General features: G+C 41.0%; 1 long non-coding RNA gene across 4 annotated transcripts in view; it reads right to left on the reverse strand.

Annotated features, from left to right (window-relative positions):
- Nucleotides 1-9,823, reverse strand: part of LOC100140130 (uncharacterized) — a 51,159-nt gene extending 41,336 nt beyond the window's left edge. For 3 of the 4 annotated variants that reach the window (XR_003033745.2, XR_009493733.1, XR_009493732.1), the window contains exon 1: nucleotides 8,299-9,823. This is a non-coding gene — a long non-coding RNA (uncharacterized lncRNA). Of the gene's footprint in view, nucleotides 1-1,562; nucleotides 1,681-8,298 lie in introns of all 4 variants that reach the window. The other variant, XR_009493734.1, reaches the window with a different exon arrangement.
- Nucleotides 9,824-25,324: the final 15,501 nt, after the last annotated feature.

Consider the following 25,324-nt stretch of genomic DNA (forward strand, 5'->3'; position numbering starts at 1 on the left):
CTATGGCAGGCTAAGATTTTTGAAAATAGTTTTACTCCAAACTAGAACCTAACTAAACCAAACTAAAAATGGCAGGGGGGTGATAAAATGGGATAAAATGATAAAATGTTCTGAACAACAAAATAAATATCATTTCTAACAGAAATTGTTATTTCTCTTATCATTGCTCATCTAGAAATAATCATGAAATTTTTAAACATTTTTATTTATTTGACTGCACTGGGTCTTAGTGGTGCCATGTGGGTTCTTTAGCTGCAGCATGCAAACTCTTGCGGCATGTGGGATCTAGTTTCCTGAACACAGATGGAACCCAGCCCCCTGCATTGGGAGCACAGACTCTGAGCCACTGGGCCACCAGGGAATTCCCTAGAAATTCTCATAAAATTTGACAAAAGCTATTCAGGCTTCCCAGGTGGAGCCAGTGTTAAAGAACTCACCTGCTGGGACTTCCTGGTGGTCCAGGGGCTAAGACTCCATGCTCCCAATGCAGGGGGCCTGGGTTTGATTTCTGGTCAGGGAACTAGATCCCACATGCTTCAACTAAGGGTTCACATGCTTCAACAAAATTGCAACCAAATAAATTAAAAAAAGAAAACTCACTTGCTAATGCAGGTGATATAAAGGACACTGGGTTCGATCCGTGGGTCATGAAGATCCCTTGGAGGAGGTCATGGCAACCTACTCCAGTACTCTTGCCTGAGAATCCCACAGACAGAGGAGCCTGGCCAGCTATAGTCCATGGGGTCTCCAAGAGTTGGACATGACTCAGTGACTAACACACATGAAGGGGTCCTCAGTGCTATGCACGGTGGGTAGGGTGGAATTTATTCTTTGGAGCAGTCTGTTATCGCTTTTGCTTCATAGGATTAGTTTGGTATTTTAGAAAGATCATTCTGGGACCAGAATAGAGGATGGATTAGAGACAGTGAAACCAGCTGAGGGGTTACTGCAATGTGCCAGGCAAAGGGGGGTGAGTGTGTGAACTGAGAATGTGGAGCTGGATGTGCACAAGTCAAAGGAGAAAAGGGGTCTGGATGAAGAGACCTCGGAGGAAGACTCACAGAACCTGAAAACCAGTTGGATATGGAGGTGAAGGGGAGCTGGTAGACACTCCTCCTTCTCATCTCCTAAATCTTTAAAAAATGTTTATTAATTTATTTGGCTGTGCTGGGTCTTAGTTGCAGCACACAAGGTCTTTAGTTGCAGTATGTGGGACTGAATTTCCTGGCCAGTGATAGAACCTGGGCCCCAGCCCTGGGAGCAAAGAGTCTTAGCCACTGGACCACCAGGGAAGTCCCTAAGATCTTTCTTTCTAAGCAGGAACTTTGTCTCTCTTGCCAACTCTGGCCATGTAACTGGGGCTCAATTGAAGTTTTCTTTATTTTTGTTCTAAATGTATTTCAGTTTTTTTCAATTAAAATTTTTGAAGAAATCCTTCATTTTTTTTGTATCCCCTATACAATCCTAAGCAATTCCTTTTCATGTTTTGATTACCAAAATTTTAATGCTTTTTTTTCCTTCAAAGTATGATTTCAACTAAGACAATAGTTCTTATTACTCACCCGGTCATTCAAAAGCTGATGGTTTAGGGGTGTCCAGGTACTCATCTTTGTCTGCATTTTGGGACCATTTGTGTTTTTTGGAGGTGCAAATGCCATCATGAAATAACTGGATATTCTTCTGTAAGAAAAACTATGATTCATTTCTTCTGAAGATATAGTTTTTCTTACAGAAGAATATCCAGTTATTCTAAACTAAACTAAACTATAGTTTGTTTAAACTAACTAAACTAAACTAAACTCACTAAAAATGGTAACACCATATAATCTTTTTCAGTACACTGGGACAGGGACTAGGGGGAGAGTGACATTTACTGGGAGTATTTTATATGTCAGGCACTTAACAGGTTTGCTCAATTAAACCCATAACAATATGGTAAGGTGGTGGGTTTTAGCTTATTTTACAGATGAAGAAAATGAGGCTCACTTTGCTTTGCCCCGAGTTATACAGACAGTAGGTGGTGAAACAGAGAATCAGACCCAGGTCTGTTTAACTCTGTTTGATTTTCATTGGACCAAGCGGAAAAAATCAGAATCACTCTTAGCTAAGAACATACCATATTGGTCAGAAAGAAGTATTTATAAAATCACTGTGCAATCTGATCTACTCCATTTTGTCCCTTGTGACCTCCTTCTTCCTCTGCTAACTTTCTGACATCTAGCTAACAAGGGCTCTAGCTTGCTACCATATTTAAGAAGTAGAATAGTACAATGGACAAGGCCAAGAATTTATATATGGACAGATTTGGGTTTATTGAGAAAAATACACTGGGGAAAATATACAGTACACCCAGTACTGTATATGTCTGCCTTCATTTTTGTGGCCTCACAGCATGTGGGATCTCAGTTCTCCCACCGGAGATGAACTCACATCCCTTGTATTGGAAATGTTGAGTCTTAACCATGACTGCTGTTGTTCAGTCACTAAGTTGTGTCCAACTCTTTGCAACCCCATGGACTGAAGTACACCAGGCTTCCCTGTCCTTCACTATCTCCAAGTTTGCTCAGACTCATGTCCATTGAGTTGGTGATGCCATCCAACCATCTCATCCTCTCTTGCCTCCCTTCTCCTCCTGCCTTCAATCTTTCCCAGCATCAGGGTCTTTTCCAAGGAGTCGGCTCTTTGCATCAGGTGGCCAAAGTTTTGGAGCTTCAGCTGCAGCATCAGTCCTCCCAATGAATATTCAGGGTTGATTTCCTTTAGGATTGACTCATTTGATCTCCTTGCTGTCCAAGGGAGTCTCAAAGGTCTTCTCCAGTACCACAATTAAAAAGCATCGATTCTTCAACGCTCAACCTTCTTTATGATCCAATTCTAACCATTGGACAGCCAGGGAAGTCCCTGTGTATGTCTTCATTGGATTAAAGCACTCTAATTTCCATGAGGGATTACTTTTCCCTCAGTGTTTAGGGTCTGCTGGGTTGGTTAATCAAGGTGGCCTCCCCTTGCCCAGTCATAAGACTAAGCTAGGCCAGGTAACTGATGCTGGCTTATCCTTGCTTTACAGCCAAGGTGATCATTCAAAGTACCATAGATGCTCTGAGTAGACTGTTAAGCTGTTCTTAGACTCTTCTTGGAGGGGCTTCCTTGGTGGTGCTAGTGGTAAAGAATCTGCCTGCCAATTCTGGAGACATAGGAGATGCAGGTTTGATCCCTGGGCCAGGAAGATCCACTGGAGGAGGCCATGGCAGCCCACTCCAGTATTCTTGCCTGGAGAATCCCTTGGACAGAGGACCCTGGTGGGCTATGGTCCCCAGGGTCACAAAGAATCAGACACAACTGAAGCAACTTAGCATGCATGCATGTCCTTTCTTATCCATTTTGTGAGCCACCTGATAGCCTTCAATAAATTTCACCTACATTAGCTAGAAGACCCTTCTTGTAGGGGAATCCCTGGTGGCTCAGATGGTAAGGAATCTGCCTGCAGTGCGGGAGACCTGGATTCGATCCCTGGGTTGGGAAGAGTCCTTGGAGGAGGGCATGGTAACCCACTCCAGCATTCTTGGCTGGAGAATCCCCATGGACGGAGGAGCCATGGAAACAACTGAGCGACTAAGCACACAGCACACACACATTAGCTAGAATCTATTTCTGTTGTTTGCAACCAAAACTTTTTACATGACACAGTTTGGATCCTGGCTCTAAAACTTACTAGCTTTGAAACTTTTTGCAAGTAGTCACTCAGTCATGTCCGACTAACCCTATGGACTGCAGCATGCCAGGCTTCCCTGTCCTTTCCCATCTCCCGGAGGTTACTCAAACTCATGTCCATTGAGTCAGTTATGCCATCTAACCACCTCGTCCTCTGGCATCCCCTTCTCCTCCTGCCTTCAATCTTTCCCAGCATCAGGGTCTTTTCTAATGTGTGGGCTCTTCGCATCGAGTGGCCAAAGAACTGGAGCTTCAGCTTCAGCATCAGTCCTTCCAATGAATATTCAGAACTGATCTCCTTTAGGATTGACTTGGACAGGTACACACTGCTATACTTAAAATGGATAACCAACAGGGACCCATGATATAGCACAAGGAACTGTGCTCAATGGCAGCCTGGCTGGGGGAGAATGGATACATGTATATGTATGGGTGAGACCCTTCATTGTTCATGTGAAACTACCACAACACTGTTAATTGGTTATACTCCAACACAAAATAAAGTGTTAAAAAAAAAATAGCATCACCACAGACTTTCTTAGAACTTCCTGTTATTTCCAGAGTTCTTCAAAGCCTGTCCTTGAAGGGGGCACAACAAAATATTTTAAGGTAAAAAATATTTAAAGCAGATGGATGGCATTTTCAGTATATAGCTTCAGTGTTTCTGTTTGTTTGTGCCTTCTTCCTCTCTGAAGGTATGTTTCAGATCCAAAGCAGCGGTGCTGAGTTGGAGCCTGCACAGGATTTGCCTGCCTGACCCAGGGCTCCAAAAATTATAGCAACAAATATAAGACAATTTTTTAAAAATATTTATTTTTATTTATTTATCTGGCTGAGCCAGGTCTTTGTTAGGGCATGTGGGATGTAGTTCCCTGACCAGGGATAGAACCCAGGTCCCCTGGACCACCAGGGAATTCACCCAGACAATATTTTGATCCACATGCCACAACTAAGACCTGGCACAGCCAAATAAATAAAAACAAATTTTTTTTTTTAAATTAACCGTTAGTTTTGGACTTACAGAGGATTCCCCCAAATGCTAGATCTGAAATTTTGTGACTCTCACTTGACATGTAATATTCCCTCTCAGGTTTAAATTAGAGCTGCAGAGAAAGCCAATAGTTTTAAAACCTCAGGGTTTTAAACCATAGATAATGTCTTCCTGCAGTTGCCTGCTGATACCACTCCACTGGAATAAGGGGAAATAAAGGAGGTTCAGATGAGCCCTCACATTCTTAGCTCCTAACAGCTAAGTTGCAAAGATGTAAGAAATGATTTCATTACAGTATTATTAATTGGCTGCTATAAAAATACACATGAGCAGGCAAATATATAAAGCATGGTCACTGAGTCTAGATCTGCTCAGTTAAAAATCACATATTTCCTTTTTTATTGCTATTTATTCATGTTTGACATTTCTTCTATTTAAATTGATTGAAGTTGTGTGTGTGTGTGTGTGTGTGTTTTAATTTTTATTTATCTGTTTAGGCTAAGCCACTCGGCTTGCAGAATCTTAGTCCCCAACCAGGGATTGACCCTGGCCCTCGGCAATGAACATACAGAATCCTAACCTCTGGACTGCCAGGGAATTCCTTAAACCAATTGTTTTCAATCTTTTATTTTATTTTTTTCAGGGCTATAAAACTCTTTGAGGGTATGATGAAAACTATGAATCTTCTCCCTAGAAAAATTCATATTAACATTGCTGCTGCTGCTGCTAAGTCACTTCAGTCGTGTCCGACTCTGTGTGATCCCACAGACGGCAGCCACCAGGCTCCCCCGTCCCTGGGATTCTCCAGGCAAGAACACTGGAATGGGTTGCCATTTCCTTCTCCAATGCATGAAAATGAAAAGTGAAAGGGAAGTCGCTCAGTCGTGTCCGACTCTTAGTGACCCCATGGACTGAAGCCTACCAAGCTCCTCCATCCATGGGATTTTCCAGGCAAAGTACTGGAGTGGGGTGCCATTGCCTTCTCCGCATATTAACATTATATTTTGCTTATACCAGGTTAAAAACTTCTGTTGTAAGCTCAGAAACTCTCTTTTCCCAGTTTAAGTAGAAAACAATCTGACTGATTCTAAGCCCAATTTCTGATTAAGACAAAGCAGCTTTTCCAGGTCCTCCCTAAGGTTTTGCATGTTTTTTTGTTTGTTTGTTTTTGTTTTTTTCCTTCCTGGTTCTTCAGAGCTACAAATCATTTGAATTAGGCTCTTTTTTTCAAATCAATTTGAATAAAGTTTGGTTTTCAGGAGATGGGCCTGGCTGAGCAAAAGAGCCCTCTTGGTAATAGTCTTCCTGAAGCAGGCAAATGGAGGTATCCTGCCCTGGTTTTTGTCATTATCCTTTTACAGTTTTTTCCTCTGTCCACTCTAGAAGATGGGCAGTGTGCATATCTGCATGTCCACACTGGATCACAGTATAGACCACTCAGATGCTTTCATACAACATACAAAAAAATTACAAGACAAAGCAAGTTGCCTTCCCTCCTTCTACATACAAACCTTGCTGTTGTTTTTTCATGACCTCTTTCCCCCTTAATGGCTGTCCTTGCATGTTCCCCTTTAATTTTTCTTTGGATAAAGGGGAAGAAAAAGGGCTTCTGGCCCTTACCCCCAGTGTGTGCTTCTAGTGTCATGCTTAAAGGCAAGGATAGGTCCTCTGGTAAAGTTCCAGTGGTAACACACCTCCAATCCCATCTTCAAAGCCATTCTTCACACTGTCACCATTGCACAACTTCACTAAAGACTTATTAGGTCTGTATTACAGGTATAAAGACAAGTCTTGACTATAATGGAGATTACAGTCTACTACAAGAGGGTTTTTTTAACAAAAAAATGTATATATTTAAGGTGATGTTTTAGTATATGTACACATTGTGGGATGCTTACCACAATCAAACTATGTAACATATCCATCACCTCCCATAGTCACCGTGTGTGTGTGCATGTGTGCGTGTGTGTGCATGTGTGTGCTTCTGTGTGTGTGATTACCCTTGAGATCTACTCTTCTAGCAAATTTCAAGTATATAATATATTATTATTAACAATAGTCACCATGATCCCTGGGCAGGAAGATCCCCTGAAGAAGTAAATGGCAACCCACTCCAGTATTCTTGCCTGGAGAATCCCATGGACAGAGGAACCTGGTGGGCTACAGTCCATGGGGTTGCAAAAGTGGGACACAACTTAGCGACTAAACTACCACCACCATCACCACATAGTCACCATGCTGTACTTAAGGTCTCTAGAACTTATTCCTTTTATAACTGAAGGTTTGTACCCTTTGATCAATATCTCCACACTTCCCTCCTCCCCAACTTTGGCTAACCACTACTCTATTCAGGGAAGTATTTTTTAAAAGGTCTGTTAGTCATTTTTCAGCTCAAAAACCTTCAGAGACTCGATAATGGCTACAGAATCCTTAGCATGCTAGTCTAGGTACACCATGAATTTACCTTTTTGGTTCATCCTCCTTCCTCTCCCTTCATGCACTATCTGTACAGACACACTGAACTTCAGATCAGAGAATGTGGTACAAAACTGGTGCTTCTCTGCTAATGTGGTTTTCTGAATGTGCTCACCTGAATCCTAAACTCAGTAGTGCACAGTAGGTGCTCAATAAAACCTTGTCTCAATCAGTGGAATGAATGAACACAACAGTGGAGGTGAGTGGTTTAAGGATTAAAGCTAGTGGCAAAGAAGGTACAACTCAACATTAGGAACCGAGCACTGGGGTTAGACTCAGGATAATTGGGTTTTTATTTGGTGTTTACAGAGCAGAACACGGTTGAGTTTCTCCACTAACACACAGCTCACCCATTGTACGCTGCAGTATCATCAGAGAAGGAAATAGAGATTACCAGGAAATGATCAGGAAATAGGGTACGGATGTGAGAGTTGGACTGTGAAGAAGGCTGAGCACCGAAGAATTGATGCTTTTGAACTGTGGTGTTGGAGAAGACTCTTGAGAGTCCCTTGGACTGCAAGGAGATCCAACCAGTCCATTCTGAAGGAGATCAGCCCTGGGATTTCTTTGGAAGGAATGATGCTAAAGCTGAAAGTCCAGTACCTTGGCCACCTCATGTGAAGAGTTGACTCATTGGAAAGGACTCTGATGCTGGGAGGGATTGGGGGCAAGAGGAGAAGGGGACGACAGAGGATGAGATGGCTGAATGGCATCACTGACTCGATGGATGTGAGTCTCAGTGAACTCCGGGAGTTGGTGATGGACAGGAAGGCCTGGCGTGCTGAGATTCATGGGGTCGCAAAGAATCGCACACAACTGAGTGACTGATCTGATGTGATCTGATCTAGATTTAAATATGAATTCATCTTATATTCAACTAGGTGGAAACAAAGAGAAACTATAAGACAATGCAAAGACCTAGTGCTTTGATAAGCATCGAGGTAATTATTTGTTGGTTGTTAATTTCATATATATGATGCACCTGGTCATTTAACTGCTAATACAGAGCAAAATGTAATTCCTGGGGTCACTACCAAGGCTCATGAGAAGCCCAGGAGGACCTGAGAGAAGAGCTCTCAAAGGAGTCTCCATCTTTTTCATGCAGTGATCACTGCTCTCACCTCTTTAAGTCTTTCTCTTCAAGTCTTTCTCCTCAAGCCTCTAGCGCTGGTGTTGCCATAGCTCCTGTTTCTGTGACTCCGTCTAGCTCCCACCCCTTCCAGTAGGCCAATCACTACCTATAAATCTTTTCCCTGGCATCCGGGGTCTCTTAGGCAACAATGTGTGGTCTCTTGATTGGCTGGGAGATCCTGGCGGGCTGGCTCCAAATTTGGGCACAGGGACAGAATGGAAAAGTGGGAGGGCCCAGAGGGTGGGAAAGGCTGCCATCTCTCAATAGAGTGCTAGGACGAATATACAACCAATCCTGAAACAAACAGCATTAAATGCCCCCATTCAAGCTGTAAGTATTGTCCAAATCAGGCCAACCTACTGAGCACGCCCAGTTATATCGTTCTGGTCACTCCGGGGTTCTGAAACGTAAACTCCATTTCTCCGGGTTTTTAGAGTGGCCAACAGGTAAAAGAAGGTTGCAGGAAAAACAATTCTGGAGAGGTTCAATGAAAGAATAGCACCTGCACACAGGAAGGGAAAGAACGTGGGAAAATTGCCCAACACACAAACTCAGCAATGCTTCAACATGAATTGTAATTTATTGGATTAAGGAATTCAGGCCGACTAACAGATACACCAGGGAACCAGCAGATGGCATGCCTGAATAAGGATAACTCCAAATTTGGGAAATTTTCTGATCTGGTCTAATTTCATTAATGAAATTTATGAAGCATCTACCATGTAATGAGAGGCAGAGTGAGAATGCAAGAATAAAAAAAAAAAAAAAAGAAATCTAATGAGGATTTGAAAGTACAATGTAGAAATAACTACTGGTATAGAACTATAAACTAATGCTAGAGAAAAACAACATTTCAGAAGGGACATCTGGGAAGTGTAAAACAGTTCTTATGGGCAGCAGCTAACCAAATTCAAAAAAGAAGACTTTTCTCATTATCGCACGTTCTCTAAAATACATAAAAATGTACTCTCTTCCAAGGTAAATAAATGTAAACCCTATGTTTATATTGTTTCATTGTTTTGAAATAGGCAGCATTCATATATCTCCCGTTTAAAAAGAAAATGAAAAGTAAAGCTCATAGTTGCTGCTTTCTTTAGAGTTGACAAAGGATCAGTAAGTGGCCAAATCGAAACTTATGTTGTCTGAATTCCATCCCAGTGGTTTTAAGTATGGTTGTATGTTTTATGATCAGGTTGTACGTAAAATGAATAAACAAAGACTTTTGCAGGGGTGGAGGCCTGGGGGAGGTAAGTAGATGCAATACTAAATTACCATGTATTACCGGTTAACATGGATGGTTTCAAAATGGGTTCATCCAGAAAGAGACCCGTTTTAACAACTCCCTGGGAGAGTGTTGGGTCTCGGTGAAGTTCCTGAGCTACCAGGGAAGCCCTAAAGACTTTCTATTGGTGGTTATAACATTGAATGAAAGAAAGATGGGATTAAAGAGAGCCCGACACTTTATCCCTGTTAGATCTGAATATTTTTATCCCTGAAAATAAGGTCCCTTTCATTGATCCTCTCAACTAGCATCCTCTGGACCTCTCCTTGTTCAGCCCTTCACATTGTGTTCACGGTGAGCACATTGGCTCAATGTCCTCGAAAATTTAACATTACTTTCATTTAAAATTTTTTTAAATTCCTTTTAAAAATATTTATTTGGCTGCACTGGATCTTAGTTGCAGCACACAAGATCTTGGATCTTTAGTTGCAGTTTGTGGGATCTAGTTCCCAGTTGGTCTTCAGTCGCTAAGTCGTGTGTGACTCTGAAACCCCATCAACTGCTGCACTCCAGGCTTCCCTGTCTTGCACTAGTTCCCAGACCAGGGATTTAACCTAGGTCCTCTGCATTGGGAGGGTGGAATCTTAGTTACTGGACCACCAGGGAAGCCCCTCAACATTATTTTTAAAGGGAACATTTCAACCATAAAGAAAAGTTTACAGACTTGCCTAAGAAACACCCTTTTCTCCCTGCAGAGATTTTTTAAAATGTTAACATTTTGCTTCATGTGTGTGATTAAGAGTTGAAGCCTCTTTTACATGCTGCCCAGATCTCATTTCCCACCCTGCCTGCCTAGAGGCATCCACTGTCATAAAATTTAGTGTGCTGCCTACTTGTCCACTTTTTATGCTTATTATATATACATGTTTGGCCTTGTAAACAGTGTGACTGTTTTAAAGAGCTATCATAATTTACATACTTTGTAGTTCGCTTCGTTCACTCAGTGGTCTATTTCTGAGATGTGATCATGTTGATACATTCAACGATAATTTCTACATCATTCCCACCTCCCACTAGGAGCCAAGATATGTTCTATGCCTGACAGTTTTCACAAGACCATGTGTAAATTGCATAAAACTGTGAGAGCAGCACATCTCTAGAGGATCTGAAGGTACAAGGGATCTAGAAGTACCCGAAGCAGGTCTATACTGCTTTTCATAAATGCTCTTAGCTGCTTCACTCACTCACCTTCAGTAGAGGCAGTGTTGGCTCCACAAGACACAATGACTTGATAAGAATCAGCCTATGGATCAATGTTATTTTAAAAAAGAAAAAGTATTACTGCATTAGTATTTATTAACGACATTGAAAATGTCATTTCAGATCCCTTTTATGGTGCAATTCGCATAGCTCATCTTCTGACATCAAACGATATTTATGACTGTCTAAGCTCAGTATTTATTATCATTTAGGGAGCATCTTTAAAACAGATTGTTTCACTGGTGGCTCAAACAGTAAAGAATCTGGCTGCAATGCAGGAGACCTGGGTTCCATCCCTGGGTCGGGAAGATCCCCTGGAGAAGGGAATGGCAACCCACTCCAGTATTCTTGCCTGGAGAAGTCCATGGACAGAGGAACCTGGTGGGCTACAGTCCATTGGATCACAAAGAGTCGGACACGACTGAGGGACTAACACTTCCACTTTTCTTTGTATAAAGTAGTTGCCTATAATTAAAGATGCCACAGAGATGTGTCCCAAGGGTTTGGACAAACCACAGATTATATAGCTGTTTTTGGTCAGTCTCCTAACATGGGGTGGCAAAGATTCAGAGAGAAGATTATACTAAAATACACCATTTTAACCAAGTGTACAGTTGAAGAACGTTAAGTACAGTCATACTATGCTACAAGATCAAAGTATTTCTTCAAGTCCTGTGTGCTACCATAGAACAAAATGATGGCTGTGAAGTCTAGGTTGAAAAGGGAGGGAAAGGAAGAGAAAGGAAGGTAGGTAAAATGATAGAGGCAATGGTAACAGCTTTGGCTTGGAATGAGTGAATCCAGACTCAGCCCTTAAAACCCTGCCTGGCTTTGGCTAAGTCTTTTTAACCTTTCTGGACCGTTCTTTTCCGCGTCTGAATAATGAGAGGTTAGGTTTAGATGATTTCTAAGGAATCTTTAAGTTCTAGAATAGCTTATGGAGAAAAAAATAAAATCACTTATGAAGAAAAAGAGAGAAGAAACATTTCCCAAAGAACAGAAGATGAGGAATGCCACCAATAACCTCAAGCCCCACCTGCTGACTAAAGTGGGTGTCGGTAAAGAGGGTATCTGCTCTGCTGCTTCAGCCTGGAGCTCTGCAATATGAAAGCTGACTACTTCTATCTGCACCCAGTACCACTCTCAGCACCCACCTCTTAATCAATTCCAATCCCCGGGTTCCCAGGGGGCACGCTGGTTCTCAAACAGGTTTTGGTGGTCTCTCAATAATAGCGTTCCAGGCTTGAGTGATGAGAGTCGCTGCATTGTCTCAGCAGGGAAGGGAGGGAGAGCTTTGCAAAGGGGACTGAGGGCATTTAAGAAAAGCTTCCAGAGCGCAGAACGACTCCGTTGGAGCAGGACAGGGCCAGGCATCAGCCTCGGCGCGAGGTAAAGTGCAACGAAACCTGCAGACGGGTATCCAGAAGCTGGGCTCAAAATAGGAGCGCTCGGGCGAGCGTGCGCAGTGCGCCTGCGCCGTACATGCGTGCGCATGTGTCGCGGCCATCGCGAAAGCTCTCGGTCGCTCGGAGGCGCACGCTGGTGGTCCACGCTGGTGGTCCTCGCTGGCTCCGTTTACCTGAGGGACCTTTGGCTGCCCCCGGCCGGTACCGCAGCCCCCCGGGAGCCCAGCCCCGAGGTGTGAGGTGAGCCCCGGGTCGTGCAGGCCCCTTCCCGTCCTGCTCAGCGGGAAAAGGACTTGAGAGTGGGGACTTAGGAGGTGCCGCCGCGGCTGCCCGCTCCTCGGTGTAAGCCTGTGCCAAAGAGCCACGAGCAGCTGCGGCACCTCCTCCTCAAGGATCGTTATTCTCGTCTCTGACAAAACAAAAGCCTTGGGCGCTGTGCTGTGGAGGGGTGTCTCCGGGCTTTCTCGGGGTGGGTGGCGGGCCGGCAGGGGAGCCCGGGTTTGGGGCTGGGCGGACTGTGTGCGCGGACTGGATTAACCCTCTCGGTCCCGAATCTGCGCCCAGCAACCTGGTCGAGTGGGGCCCACGCTCCCTGCACGCCGCCCTCAGCCCAGCCCTGGGGCTTGGTTGGCGCCGCAGGGGCGTGTGGCACTCCCGGGCCACTGGGGGCTGTGGGTGGAGCATGCAGCTGCTGGCGGGGAGGACGATGCACGGAGGGCTGGGTGCGGGGGTGCAGGCAGCATCGCAGCATCTGGACTGCTTCCTGTTTCTAGTCCTGAAAGTTGTCCCCTCTCCTCCCTCCCGTCAGTTTTGCAAAGTCTGCATATTCCTCCTCGAGGCTTTCCCCTCTGCCCCCTTGGACTCTCCGTGTGTTTGCCCTGGGGTACCTCGGGGAGGTTCATCCATAGCCTCTGAAATAAGGTTCTGTTAAACATTTCAAGACATTTTAACATCTTCCTAGAGGCCTTTTTCAGAATTAGTTGCCTTCCTCAATAAGAGAATAAGGGGTGGTTTTTTCTTTCTTTCTTTTTTCTTAACAAAAACATATGCCACTAATTAAGGCAGAGGAGTCAACTCGAAGTTGCAAAATATCTAGGAAGGACAAAAGGTCTGGTTTTGGGCCCAGAATAAATGAAATTTTGAATTTTTGTTCCCTTCTGAATGTAGGCAGACAGAGCAGAGCAGACCAGCAGCTATAGAAATAAATGACTGCTCCATAAGATTGGTCAAACCATATCTTATTTTATAGAAGTAGTTTGGAGAGACCTGTAATGTTTATATACGGGAATTGGGTTACTTGGCAAAGCCAATACCGCAGGAGCAAGGAAACAAACACTTGACAAGGGGGATGTTAACCTCCCTCTTGAGCCTTCTGAAGCCTTTAGTGGCATGCTAACAGTCAAAGGGATGGATAAATCCGTAGTTCTGTTATTAAGAACCATTTACTCCTCAAGATAATGATTTCCCTCCGTCCTTTTTTTTTTTTTTACCCATCCGTACTTTTAAGCAAATCAATACCATCTTTTTCCTCCATAAGAAGAAGGGAAAAAAAAAGTGTTTGTTTGAAGTACCAAACCACAACATAGAGGTAATAAGATAGGAAAGTGATGTAAAAGTTAAGTGGGCAGGCTTGCAAGGATGTAGCTGAAAATAAAAGATAATTGAGATGCAGTTCTTCTTACAGTGTTGCCTTTTATTTAGTGAAATAACAGGTTCCTCCTCTACCCCCCTCCCCACAAATGCTTTGAAACTGTCAGGAAAATAAGGTAATTAGTTTTCAGGAAGCATTTAACAGGAGGTTTCCTGTGTGCTGTTTTGGATCTGTCAGGAATTCTCTGTTCCTTATTAATTCCTAAATACTCAAGCCTCTCCCAGGGGCTGAGGAATCCAGGCATTTCCTTCATTAGTTTTTCTATACGGAGAAAAGTACCCTCTTCCTTCTTGTGAACCATACAGTAAAAGTGATTGTTTACAACTCTCTCTGTCTTTAATATGGATCGCCTATGTTTTGTAAGTCTGGAATTTTAATCTTTATCTTTGCTGAGAACAACTACCTTGTAAGACAGTCTATATGCCCACACCATGTTAATTAAAACATCTTTGCTCCATCAGAGCTCTGGTCCCCGTGTCTTTCTTTTTCTCTATCAGGCTATTTCTTTGGAGTGCAGAGGCCCTCTGAATTCACTTTCCTGCCTGGGCTTCTAAGACCCTCTTGAGAAGGCACTGTGCGCCTTCACCGCATTGAGAGGGCGCCTGAGGCCTCCGTGAACTGAGCGAGCCCTGTGCCAGGGGCTTTCTTGGCTTTCTGCGTAAACCAAGGAATATTAGCCTCTTTCTCTCCTTTGGTCCAGTCCATTAAAGGACCTCAACAATTAGTAAAGCCTATCATCTTACCTTCTCTTTCCTCCTCCTCCATTTTTTTCTTTTTTCTTTTTCTTATACACTAATATTCCCTGCCTCTACATCTCTCCTAAATCTACCAGTGCTCTATTAATAGAGGAAGAAAGGACTTTAGGTTCTTTGATCGCTTTTTTCGTCTTAGGTACTGTATTCCTCTGAGCTTTATTTTGTGTTTTGAACATTTAGGTGGATTTTTCTAGAGAGAGCCCCAGCCATGATTGAGATATTTGAAGTAGGGAGGCTTGCTGCTGCTGCCGCCAAGTCGCTTCAGTCGTGTCCAACTCTATGCAACCCCATAAACAGCATCCCACCAGGCTACCCCATCCCTGGGATTCTCCAGGCAAGAACACTGGAGTGGGTTGCCATTTCCTTCTCCAATGCATAAAAGTGAAAAGTGAAAGTGAAGTCGCTCAGTCGTGTCCGACTCTTGGCGATCCCATGGACTGCAGTGCACCAGGCTCCTCCATCCATGGGATTTTCCAGGCAAGAGTACTGGAGTGAGGTGCCATTGCCTTCTCCGAACAACTAGGCTAGTAAACCTAAAAAAAAATCCTGGTCCCCAAAGTTTATTTCATTAAACTAATTTTACAGTTAAAACATGCAGCCATGCTAAAGGGGAAAAAAAAAATCAGGAGCTTGTTATTAGAGCATTTTTGAATACATTTTAATGGAACAGGGAAACGAAGCTGAAATTTCAACCTGATTTTTTTTTTTTTTAAAGTCCAGACTCTGGCCATCTTTTAACTTTCCAGTTTTGTTTTTAGTTTTAAAAGATCTTCTGCTTCTGCCTTCTCTAGTATTAAAAGTATGTATAATTTGTAAGATGGACTGGATTTTGATGCCTACTATTCATTTTAGTTTTGAACTTTATTTGTTTTTCCTGTATTTTTTTAAGCCCCATCACTCAGCACACTGGAAGATTAGATTATCTTTTGTAATTAGTAGATGGCTAGACAGAGTTTAAAAATTAGATAAAGTAGCAAAGTGATACCTTGAGATTAGTAAGAATCTAGGCCCTATGAATTAAATATGCTGCTGTTAAGTCGCTTCAGTCGTGTCCAACTCTGTGCGACCCAATAGATGGCAGCCCACCAGGCTCCCCTATCCCTGGGATTCTCCAGGCAAGAACACTGGAGTGGGTTGCTGTTTCCTTCCCCGATGCATGAAAGTGAAAAGTGAAAGTGAAGTCGCTCAGTCGTGTCTGACTTCGACCTCATGGACTGAAGCCTACAAGGCTCCTCTGTTCATGGGATTTTCCAGGCAAGAGTACTGGAGTGGGCTGCCATTGCCTTCTCTGATGAATTAAATACAGAGCGGAGATCAGCCCTGGGATTTCTTTGGAAGGAATGATGCTAAAGCTGAAACTCCAGTACTTTGGCCACCTCATTCGAAGTGTTGACTCATTGGAAAAGACTCATGCCTGGAGGGATTGAGGGCAGAAGGAGAAGGGGACGACAGAGGATGAGATGGCTGGATTGCATCACTGACTCGATGGACATGAGTTTGAATGAACTCTGGGAGTTGGTGATGGACAGGGAGGCCTGGCATGCTGCGATTCATGGGGTCACAAAGAGTCGAACATGACTGAGCCACTGAACTGAACTTATACTTTAGCAAGCAGAAAACAGAATCCTGAGAATGAATTTATTTTTTAACTAAGATATGGAAAACAAAAGGCCAAAACCCACATGAGTTTCAGAAAAAGGAATCTAGCACTTTGAGCAGTGATATGCTCTCAGTGTGTACTTTGCTCTCTTATAAGATGATAATTTCCTTGAAAGAAGAAGCTTCAGGGGTACTGAATCCTTATAATGAATCCTTATAATGCAGTCTTGGAAAACTGCTGCTGAGTCGTTTCAGTCGTGTCTGACTCTATGTGACCCCATAGACGGCAGCCCACCAGGCTCCCCCGTCCCTGGGATTCTCCAGGCAAGAACACTGGAGTGGGTTGCCATTTCCTTCTCCAATGCATGAAAGTGAAAAAATAAAGTGAAGCTTCTCAGTATGTCCGACTCCTAGCGACCCCATGGACTGCAGCCCACCAGGCCCCTCCGTCCATGGGATTTTCCAGGCAAGAGTACTGGAGTGGGTTGCCATCGCCTTCTCCATGGAAAATTCTGAAAGAAGACAAAAGAATATCCTCCTGTTCCCATTGTAGCCAGTGTGTTTGAGGCAACCTTTAATTTCTGAATTGGAAACGCCAAATGTTATGTACATGTATAGTGTGTCCAGATAAGTAAATCTAAGCTGAGAAAGATGAAAGGAATCACTTTGTGTACAGAAAGTGTGAACTGGGGTAGAATTGCTAACATCTTTTGTTGCAGGGCCTTTCTGACAAGCCCCCAGGGCCCACTTTTGTCATTGTCTCTTCTGGGATTCTGCCTGCTTTCTTTCCTCTTCACAGTTGCCATCTCCTGCTTTTCCCACCTGAGTTCTTTGGGTCTGGGTTTGTAGCCAGCCTCTGAAGACAGTCTTCCAAGATTGCATCCCCTTTATTGCTGCTCTTCAGAACAAATACTCAACTTATTTTAGGGGCTTTTACTTTTTAACATCAAAAGAGAACTAGTAAATTGGGGAATATCAGATTCCTGATGTTACACATTGATAAAAATTAAACAGAACTGGACATGGAACAACAGACTGGTTGCAAATAGGAAAAGGAGTACGTCAAGGCTGTATATTGTCACCCTGCTTATTTAACTTCTATGCAGAGTATATCATGAGAAATGCTGGGCTGGAAGAAGCACAAGCTGAAATCAAGACTGCCAGGAGAAATATCAATAACCTCAGATATGCAGATGACACCACCCTTATGGCAGAAGGTGAAGAAGAATTAAAGAGCCTCTTGATGAACGTGAAAGAGGAGAGTGAAAAAGTTGGCTTAAAGCTCAACATGCAGAAAACGAAGATCATGGCATCTGGTCCCATCACTTCATGGGAAATTGATGGGGAAACAGTGTCAGACTTTTTTTTTGGGGGGGGCGCTCCAAAATCACTGCAGATGGTGATTTTATCCATGAAATTAAAAGACGCTTACTCCTTGGAACTAAAGTTGTGACCAACCTAGATAGAATATTAAAAAGCCGAGACATTACTTCGCCAACAAAGGTCTGACTATTCAAGGCTATGGTTTTTCCTGTGGTCATGTATGGATGTGAGAGTCGGGCTGTGAAGAAAGCTGAGCGCCGAAGAATTAATGCTTTTGAACTGGGTGTGGTGTTGGAGAAGACTCTTCAGAGTCCGTTGAACTGCAAGGAGATCCAACCAGTCCATCCTAAAGGAGGTCAGTCCTGGGTGTTCATTGGAAGGACTGATGCTGAAGCTGAAACTCCGATACTTTGGCTACCTCATGCAAAGAATTGACTCATTGGAAAAGACCCTGATTCTGGGAGGGATTGGGGTCAGGAGGAGAAGGGGACGACAGAGGATGAGATGGCTGGATGGCATCACCGACTCAATGGATATGAGTTTGGGTAAACTCTGGGAATTGGTGATGGACAGGGAGGCCTGGCATGCTGTGATTTATGGGGTCGCAAAGAGTCAGACATGACTGAGTGACTGAACTGAACTGAACTTTTTATCATCAAAAGAGAACTGGTAAATTGGGGAATATCAGATTCCTGATGTTACACATGGATAAAAATTAAAATGTAGGGTTCAATGTATCTAGTCCTTTTTGTTTTCTGATGAAATAGTCATGAGGTCACTTAATTGGAATTTAGTTTTCCATATATCTTATATTGCTCTGTAAAGAAGTGAATGTTTTTTCTCAGGGTTAGGGCATGAAAAACTGTTGCCAGACCCCTCATTTTTGACTGGTTTTATGCCTGAGACTGTTCCCTCCAGTTAATCTAGCAATTCCCTTTATTCAGCTGAGATTCTGCAGATTCCTATAGTAAAAGATATAATATCAAAAAGAATGCCAAATATCTTATAATCTTTATGTGATCAGTTGCTATATTTTGTCAGTATTTCCTGGTTTCCTCAATCTTCTGTGTCCTCTCTGAAACTTACAGCTTCTTCAAAGATGGATCTCTTAGGAAAAAGGACTGTTGCTATTCATACTGATGTGATCCTGATTAGAAGCATTTATTTCATTATGTTATTGAAAAGCAATTTAGAATATATATCAAAAGTTGTTTTTGTTAACTGTGCATAATATTTGGTTCAGCTGAGAGGTGATCTGATTTTTTTTCAGTATTCAAAATCAATTTTTGACCCATTCTAAATTTATCATCATTTTTTTTTGCTTTTCTTGCTACCTGTAGTAGGGTATTTTTGTGTCCCTTGGGTTGTTATTTAATCAACATCCAGTAAATCATTGATTCAAGTAGTAGTATTGTCAGCACACATTCATAGATTTAGCAGACTTAATTTTCCCATACACAAATAACATGTGACAGACTTTAAAATAACATTGCAGCGTTTATAATACTTTACTACTTTTTTGTTTTGTTTTTGTTTTTTTGACCACACTGTGCAGCTTGTGGGACCTTAATTCCTTGACCAGCAATCAAATTCGAGCTCCCTGACATAGAATTGTGGAGTCCTCATCACTGGATTGCCAGGGAAGTCCCTATAATATTGTATTTTTAAACAATTCAGGTAGTTTTATTCTGTTCCATGTATGTATATTTTTGACAAAAGTGGGAGACTATATGCTGTTCTGTAAACCATTTAAAATTTTATTGATCACTTATTCTATTGTTACTGTCTTTTCAAGTCAGTATATACAGATCCTGCTCATCATTTTTAGTGAGTGTGTTATGTGTTGGTTGTACCTTAGTTTAACCAATTCCTTATTGGTAGACTTTCAGATTGTCTCTGGTTTTTTGTACTAACATTTCAGTTATACATCATGTGTACTCGTGTTTACTTTCTTAGCATAAATTGTAGAATAGGTCTGCTGAATCAAATTATATACATTTTAAGGGCTTTTAATGTCCATAGCTATTTTTTTGAAATACCAACTAGTTTGCTTTTCCTCCAGTAGTATTTGAAAATGGAGAATTTCCTGGCGGTCTAGTGGTTAGACACTTCACTACTCTGGCCCGGGTTCAGTCCTTGTTTGGGGAACTAAGATTCTGCAAGCCGTGTGGGACAGCCCCCCAAAAAAAGTATTTCCAAGTGTTGGAATGTTGAATATATTCCTTTTTCTGCACCCTCTCCTATACTGTGTTCTGTTATTCTTACTTTGCTCATCTGATTGGCAAAAATGTTAAATATCATGTTTGTATGTTTTTATTAGTAAAGTTGAATATCTTTTCATATGTTTGTTGGCCATTTGTAAATTTATGTCCTTTTTCCATTTTTCTATTAAGGTAGTATTCTTTATCTGCTTTTTAAAAAGTTCATTTTATATATTACTTTTGCTAAGCACATAATTATGTGCAAATATCCTGTACTGTTTTAAGTTATTCTATTTTAGGATAGCATTTCTCAAAATATGACTTATAGATCACTTGTAACAGTACCTAGATAATCATTAGAATGCATGTATATCATTCATTTTCCAGAGGTTCAGATTTCTTAGACCCGTGGGGTTTCTATGAATCTGCTGCACATTAAAATTAGGGAACCTCTGATTTGGAAGAAATATGAATTCCTTAATATTTTTACTGTTCCTCTTCTTGTCTCATGGCATTCTACTGTTTTTTTCTTATTTATCTTAATAATCATAAACTACAGTCTTAATGTATTAAGGTTTTATCCTATCCCAGCCTAACAATAATTCTACAAAAATGTTTTGATATATGGAAATTTGAGTGTTAAAGTACATAAAGGAAAGCACTTTTGTAAGTCTGTGAGAAGCATTGTTTGTAAATGAGGCAAAAGGAATAACTGAGGGAAAAACAAGTAAAATAGAGTAGTCAGAAGTATAAGGGGGTTTCTCATCTAGTTAAAAAAACTCAATATTACTTTGTTTCTTCCTCAAGTTTTGTGTGGCCATCTTCTTTGAACCGTAAATTTGGAACCCATACTGCTTGAAAAATAGTCTAAATTAAAAATTTGAAATTCTCATTGTTATGTACATATTCAGTAGGGAGCAATGTTCCCTTTAAGTTTTTTTTAAGTTGCAAGCAGATGAACATGCTGCATAAGGAGCAAACTACAAAAATGCAATTTATATGGATGTTTGATACTGTAGCCAAATAAAGTTTCCAGGGCTTATTTGACACATTTAATGATATGCATAATTGTTACCGTGCTGCATGATAATTAAGCTTAAATATACATGACTGTGTTTAATATCACTTTTCCATAGCCAGACATCAGATTTCTGGGCCCAGCTTGAAGGAGGAAAAAATATGGCAGGCCAAGAAGCTTTAACAAATATTTCTGATATAGAGATTTCCATATTAGAGAAATGAGACGTTTGGGGCAGAGGCTGCTTGTAACTTTGGTGTTTCTAATTCCTAAGGTTGTAGACTTTCCTTTTCCCTTCTTCTACTCAAGACCATATGCTTGGGGGAGAAATTGGGAAGATTCAGCCATGGCTTTACTTTCTCCAAATAGTTTTTTTCTGCCCAGTAATGAATGCTTGGGACGCAGAGGTCCCTGTCATTGGTAGTGCGCAAAGGACAGTTTCTTTCTCTGCTTTAGCCAAGCCAGTTCAAGTTCTCTGTCACAGGCCCTAATATCTATTTGAGTTGTCCTGTTAACCTGGGTCTCTGAGAATTTATGCACCGGACTTTCTCATGTTTTCCCAGCCGAGGTTGTGTACTTCAAACAGAAATATTTGACATCTGTGAAGCAAAAATAAAGTAAAAGCAGACTTGACATCATTACAAAACCAAATGGAAGTATGATAGTTTTAGAATATGCTTTTTTCCTACCAATCCTGCCTTCCACTCTACTTACCCTTCCAGCCCCAAAAGAGATGCATATTTTTGTCCCTAGAAAAAAAGTCAATGTGAAAGTTGCATCCAACTCTCTATGACCCCACGGACTGTAGCCTACCAGGCTCCTCTGTCCATGGCATTCTCCAGGCAAGAATACTTGAGTGGGTTGCCATTTCCTCCTCCAGGGAATCTTCCCAACCCAGGGATGGAACCCATGTCTCTAGCATTGCAGGTGGATTCTTTACCGTCTGAGCCACCAGGGAAGCCCCCAGGAAAGGCAGTGTCAAATCCGACTCTGAAACTTGGTAGAAACTCTTAACTGGAAATCATTCATATTCCACGCTGTAACTTTCTAGAGTTGACTCTTCTCTGCAGCCTGACTGTGTGTATTGAAGCATTTGTTGGTCAAACGTGTTCTCTATCTATGTACTAACATTTTGTACTATCTAAAAGGATGAGGCATTATTCGGAAAATGTCCTGATACTACTTTTAGAATCTTCTGTTTGCCAGTTCAGTATTGGTTGATAGAAGTTGGTCTTTGTATCCGCTGTCATTCAGTAATAAAACTACCTAAAGTTTGACGTTGCTTTACCTTTTATAGAGTACATTATTTTATAATTCACTCATACATCTTTGATAGGGAGGTGCAATTTTTAGAAAGGAAAATTCTGAGCTCAGAGAAGTTAAGTGATTCACATAGTTGGGAAGAGGCTTCAATCCACATCTTTTGATTTCTTTATAGTTTACACCTTTCACAGATACCATCTGCTGGATCCTGGAATGATTAAAACGTATATCATAAAATTTAAATAACTTGTTACTAAGTGTGACAGATATTTAAATAAAATTTAGGACAACAGCATGCAAGTTTTTCAAAATGGATCAATTATGTCTTGTGACAAATGAAAAACTACCATTGTAGATGGGAAATTAAACTATATGTTCTATAAACAACTGAGGGAGGAAATAGTGCTTTCCTTTAAATGCTATTTATGGATTCTTTGGTATATCTATAGTAAGAATGAGAAGATAGAGAAACTGTTGTATTTTTTTCTGAAATACTCATGTATTTGATATCTGTAAGGCAGTATGGTGTCTCTCGTCAAAGTTTGTGATTGTTGTTGATGTTAGCCACACACCCGGCACTTGGAATTTTAGTTCTCCACCAGGGAGTGCACTGGAGCTCAGCAGTGGATGTGTGCAATTTTAATCACTGGACCACCAGAAAGTCCCAAAGGCAGTATTTTAAAATTTCTCTTTCTAGTAGCTGATTGTTAGTGTGTAGAAACGCAACGATTTTGTATCCTGTAACTTTACTGAGCTAATCAAAGTTTTAATATGAAGCCTGTCATATTTTAAGAGGAAATTGCAAATTTCTCCCATTTAAAAAAAAAAAAAATATTTTTCCGATATTTCAGTCGAAGGAAGAAATAGCTCTTCTCCTAAGATGGAATCTGTTGTTTGGGAAAGTGGTTGATCAACTTGACACGTTGGCCACATGGTACCCGATGTAATAAAATGAAAAGAAGAGGCAAGATGATGTCCTTTTCCCATATTGTGAAACCAAAAACAAACGCCTTTTGTGAGACCAATCTAACAAGCCTCTGATGGTGCAAAGAGTAATTCTGTTTGAAGAACTTAACAGTAAGATAGAAGTACTTTCAAGCTGAGACCTGCAGGTGTACAAAGATCTAAAATACATATTGAGTAGGCCTGATCATCTGAATCCCATTTAATCAAGAAAGCATGGCTATGAGTTGGATCATCTGCAATCTGTGGCCTTTGACTATGTTTGTGGGCCATATAGGTAGGCACAGTTTGTTTTCTTTGAGCCTATTACCTTGAGGATGTGCCAGGATTTGCCTTATAACACTGTCTTCATGCCCAATCTTCTGAATCACTATGACCAACAGATGGCAGTTTTAGCAATGGAGGTAAGACTTCATCTATTATTTGACGTGTCATAGAAAATTATTCTTGTATTGCCCTTTTAATCAGTCTAATGAATGTGTTTGATAAACAACAGGAACAACTAACGTGTTATTTTTAACTGCATCTTGTACATTAAAAAGTTATGTCTTTAGGTTCAGACTCTGATAGATTGAAGATTTCATGTTTGGGGGATGTTACTCATCTTAGTTTTCAGATATTATTCTTTTATGAAGAACTTTGAAACATTGGAACATTAGCCTTTCAGAAGTTTAAATTGTTCAAGTTATGGTTACATCTTTTCTGTTATTTGATAATAAGACTTTAAAGAGCAGACTCTAATAATAATATTCATAATCCACTTAGTAAATATTGAAGGTAACATGATTTTGAAAATGGGTTATTTGGTTCAGCCTTTAGGCTGGTGGGTTTACAGTATTTACATTGTCTTAAATACTGATGATGGTATCCTGGTCTCACTATCTTTACATCAATTTAAGAACAGTAAGTCCCAAGCAGTGATAGAGGTTTTGTTGTGTGAAGTATCTGTTTTGACCTCTCAGGACGTCATGAAAATCTGTTGCCTTTCTTGAATTTTTCTAATGATAATTCTTTAGGCACTTTTTAATTATTTTACTTTAGAAGCTATGACAAATTTATGGATATAGTTAATAATAGGTTTAAATAAGTCTGTAGGTGTTTCAACAATGGTTTTAGAATTGTGGACAAAGATATGTGTACCAGATAGGAATTAGGGGGCAGTAAACTGTGACAATAAGAGATAAAAGCTTTGGAATTGTATAAACTACAGCAGCAGTTACCACTTTCTATCTGTAATACTTTGGTCAAGTTACTTGGGCTTTCTTACCATTGTCACTTTGCTTGTAAAATAGAGTTAACACTTTGGAAGATACAAAATGAAGCGTTTATAAAGTATTTGGCACAGTACTTTTGGAGTAAGTTCTCTTAAAGTGATAGATTTTACCATTTTCTCATATTCTAATATTAATGTAGCTACATAGTACATAGAATTTAAAGTTTTTTTTTTTTTTTTTTAAATTTTAGTCTTTAATCCTTTGTTACAGTGCTTTCATCAAATCAAATACTACTTGTTTTGGAATCTTCATTTTATAGTCAAATTCAAAGATTTAGTACTTCCAAGTAAACTAACATAAATCTGGGAAATTTTGTAGAAAGATGATTATTCATAGATTTTGAAACGTAGAGGGCAACTTGTATAGTCCAAATACTTGAAAATATTGTAGAGGTTGAATAAAATATTTCTGCTCTTCCACTGACTACACACAGTCTAACTGGTAAGGAGAGATTTGGTATAGACTGTTAGATTGGGTATATGAAAATGGGTATTGGTTTAATATAGGAATTTGGTTCCTTGCATGGTAGTCCCTGTTGGGTGTTAAAACTACCCAGTTCTCTCACCAAAAAAATGAAGGAGGACTATCTTTGGTTCTGGTATCATTTTAAGTCAGTATAATTCCTTTGGAAAGCAAATAGAGTTGTCAGAAATAAGTCATAAAGATTTATATACTGATTTGGGTTTAACTTTTGCCTCTTTCACGTAGTAGCTTTCAGACTTTGAAATTAAGTCACCTAACATCTCTGTGATCTGGAGAAGGAAACCCACTCCAGTACTCTTGCCTGGAAAATCCCATGGACAGAGGAGCCCGGTAGGCTACAGTCCATGGGGTCGCAAAGAGTCACTTCACTTCACTTCAACATCTTTGTGAAAATCATTTGTGAAAAGGCACTAATAACAAAAATACTTTGCATGGCTATTAGGATTAAATGAGAGATTTAAGTAGCTAGCACAATGCATGATGCAGAATAGATGATCCAGAAGTGTTCATTCTCTTCCAAATTTCATTTCTAAGTGACCCTAGAGAGAAAGTACTAGAAAGACGATGTATTTGTTTCATATGAATTTGCATCTCTCA

This window comes from Bos taurus, unplaced genomic scaffold (genome assembly GCF_002263795.3).
Source record: "Bos taurus isolate L1 Dominette 01449 registration number 42190680 breed Hereford unplaced genomic scaffold, ARS-UCD2.0 Leftover_ScbfJmS_2396, whole genome shotgun sequence".
NCBI classification, from domain to species: Eukaryota; Metazoa; Chordata; class Mammalia; order Artiodactyla; family Bovidae; genus Bos; species Bos taurus.